Below are 3,689 nucleotides of genomic sequence, written 5' to 3' on the forward strand. Positions count from 1 at the left end.
GAGAGAGAGAGAGAGAGAGAGAAGAGGAGAGGGACACAGAGACAGAGACAGAGACACACAGAGAGAGACACAGAGAGAGAGACAGAGAAAGAGAGAGAGACAGAGAAAGAGAGAGAGACAGAGAGAAAGAGACAGAGAGAGAGCACAAATTATTCCCACAGAAAAGGATCAAAACTGACTCTATGTAGGTGCTACCAAGCATAAACAGGAGAAATTGAGCCCCATGGACAGGAACAGTTCATTCCCAGTTGAAAGAGGGTAATTACCAGAGTCAGTCCAGTGAGGAAAGAAACCAACTTGTATAGGAAGAGAATCCTTCCTTCCATCCTTCATATAGCTAACCTTTATTTAGTTTGTGGCGAGGGGTGTGTAAAGGGATGTGAGAATCTGGGTCACAGAAGCTCTGTGGAGACCAACCTCCAACTGTGTCACTATCTGGTATCCCCACCTTAGCCTGGGTCACACAACTCAGTGGCTATCCCCAGAGAAGCTCCAAGCTTCCTGGCGCCTCAGCATCCTGTCATCACACTCACACATTGGAAAGTCACGCCCAAGTTCCACGTTCTCCTACAACCCCTTCTGGTCCACAAAATGAAACGATGAGGGACTTCCTTGGTACTATTTTTGGAGAGGTCAAAGTTCTACAGAACATTCTAAATCAGCTGTGTGCCCAATGGTTTTCATAGCCCAGGTCCTTGATGTGTATTACTGGGTCTTTTGAAATGTAAATAAAGAAAATATCTAATAGAAAAAAATTTAAAATTGGTGATTCCTCTGTAATAAGTCAAACTATTCCATATGTCACATTTATTATTCTACTGGCAAAAGTGATAACTGATAGGGTGAGAGTTTACAGAACTCTGGAAAGGTCCAAAACCACATCTTTTCTCCAGGGATTTTATGAAGAGTTTTGCCAAGCTAACACTACCACCTCTCTGATGTCAGCAAGTCAAAACACAGCCAGGTCTCAGACTAGGGGAGCAGAGGATAATTTGTTTCAGCAGCGTAAAAAAAAAAAAAAAAATGTTGGGCGCCATGTTGTCTTCAACTTGTTAGGCTTAAGATAGTAAATGACAGAAGTCAGTCAGGGAGACCAAGAGTAGACAAGGACTACAAGTTCTTGCTCATGTATGGAAACTAGGAGACATTCACACACCTCAACCATACAAACAGAAAGGACAGTATCAGTCACTGAGTGTGATGGAAAGTAAATAAGCTCAAAATACATGACATAGTTGAACAAACATGTCATTATGAAACCTATTGCTTTATACAACAATATACATAAATAATTTTATAAGAAAAAAGAAATAAGCCCAGAGACTGACATTGAAGCCACCACCCCATGAACTAGATTCCAACTCATGAAAGTTGGCAACTCTCTGGTTTGGTAGATTCCTTGTATTAACAACAACAACGACAGCAACAGCAGCAAAAATAATACCATCTATGCTATGGTTTATGGGAAGGAATACTACCTTCCCACCGTGGCCTGGTCCTGGGAAGACTTGAACACCTATATCTTTCTCTAGAGAGTCAGAGGATGAACCAGAGAGTGGCCTATGGCCTCTTGGATCTGGTGATCTGAGGACCTCCAAATCAAGCTACAGCAGACTGAACCGGTAACAGAAAAAAGTGGGAGGGAGGAGATGAGGCAGTACTCAATCTACAGTGGGACAACCCATCATTACATGACCAAGGGAACAATAGATCCAGCTTCCAAAGAGGACAGGCCTATTCTCAGACTTCACAGCAGGGCTGCTCCCGTCACCAGCCTCCAGGCTCTGGACAGCAATTGTCCTCCTTTGCCATGGTAGCTCTTACCTCAGCTCTCCCTGGAGTCAAATGTTCCAAATACAAACATCACCCTAGGGTCCCAAGTGAGTCAAGATGATAATAGAAAACCTTGCTCACTGCCTAAGCGCTGACATTGTAACTCCTCCAACCCGGTAAATAGCCACCTAACCCATGGGCAAGCCTCATGAAATTCAAGATATTGCCATCTCACATTATCCCACATTGCCCCAGCTTCTCTCTGTACTGTATTCCATTCGATTGCTATTTATGTGTCTCTTAATAGAGACAAGTTAAATCATAATGTGAAGTCCCTTCTTTCTATGGGATTGACTAACTCACATTGAAGTGAGCTGGCCAAGGAAGGCATAAAAGCAATACACGGTCGTGGTGAGGGAAGACAGGAGCCCTGATCAAGTGCCACTCCGAGTCCAGTGGATGCTGCTATGCTATAACGTACCTCTCCGCTTTTCTCCATACCCGTTCTCAAGCCTTAATTCATCCTGGAGATACGACAGGGGACACCTGATGTGGCGCTTACTCTGGACACCCACTCTGCCCATAGTGCAGAACTCACTCCGTCCATAATGAAGACTTTCCCCAAGTAGCGGCCCCTCAGGACGCTTACCGCGGATGACAGTAAGGAAAGCGAGCATAGAAAGACGGCCCGTCCGCTGCTGCGTGCTGTCAAGAACAGGGTCGACATCAGCGCCAAGGAGCTGCCCAACAGAAACTGAAGAGACAGACTCCTGATGCTCAGCAGAGATGAGCTTGGTGAGAAGACAGATGAGCTAGACAACCAGGAAGATTTGGGTTCAAAATGTCGGAGAGAGGGTGCATGTTGGTGAGAGAAACTCCGCTGGGCGTTGGAGAGTTCACGAAGAAAGAAGAAAGGCTGGAAAGTTAGTGTGAATAAAAACACTCACCAAAGATGACTGTCGGCAGAAAGACAAGAACGTGGAAGGGCGGAGGGCTGCCCTGCCTGCCAGGACTTCTACTGCTAATGAGGCACGCTGAGGACCTCTTTGTCCAGTCTGGCTGACCTCCCCAGCTCTCTGCTGGGCTCCCAGCTGCTAGAGGTTGGAAAGGGACCTCAGCAAACATTTAGCCTGCAACAGCTTCCGAAGAAAAAATTATATATTCTGACCGTACTCCCAAGAACTTCCTAGTGCGTTTTACTCTAAAAACTTTGGAACCTCGTAAGGTAACAGTCCACGTATGGCAGGTTCTGTCTCCTCCTGTGTGAATAAATACATAAGGGTGCTCCAAAATAAAAGTAGCAAGTCAAAACCAGCTTCCTCGGAATCCTTCGGTACTGGCCAGCGTTGAGAGAACAAGGCGTTAGAGGGGCTGTTGGCCCAACCAGAACAACTAACTCTATTCTCTTAAACAGAGGCATAGAGTGGCTCGTTTCCCTGCATCCTAAACCAAATAGCTGTCGGAACGGAACCAGGAGCTTTGCCTGGATTTGGGCACTGATTAGATTCTAGGTGCCTGCAGAGGGAGCTTTATAACTAAAGCATGCTTGCAGTTGCCAAGCCGACTTTGGCACACGCTCTCAGGCAATATTTATCCTATGCCATTTAAAGGGAACTGAAAAGATAAATGCAGGGTACAGTCACGGCACACGCAGCCCGCACACTGGCATTAATTTGATTGCCTTTGTGAACATGCAAACTAGTTTCCCCGCTCAGAGAAAATTAGTGAAGTTTCACCACCAGGCACGCCCAGACAGAAAACCTGTTTATGGAAGTAATTATCTATAGGATCAGAACAGGCAGCCTAGAGAATCTCCTGACAGCTCAAGAGGCGATTTCTCACTGTCTGTATCTTCCATTAGAAATATATATATATATATATATATATATATATATATATATATATATATATATATA

General features: G+C 45.1%; 1 protein-coding gene across 2 annotated transcripts in view; it reads right to left on the reverse strand.

Annotated features, from left to right (window-relative positions):
* Tnfsf11 (TNF superfamily member 11) overlaps positions 1-3,689 on the reverse strand; it is a 31,306-nt gene that overhangs the window by 1,921 nt on the left and 25,696 nt on the right. The window lies entirely within an intron of this gene.

Source organism: Mus pahari, chromosome 8 (genome assembly GCF_900095145.1).
Source record: "Mus pahari chromosome 8, PAHARI_EIJ_v1.1, whole genome shotgun sequence".
NCBI lineage: Eukaryota > Metazoa > Chordata > Mammalia > Rodentia > Muridae > Mus > Mus pahari.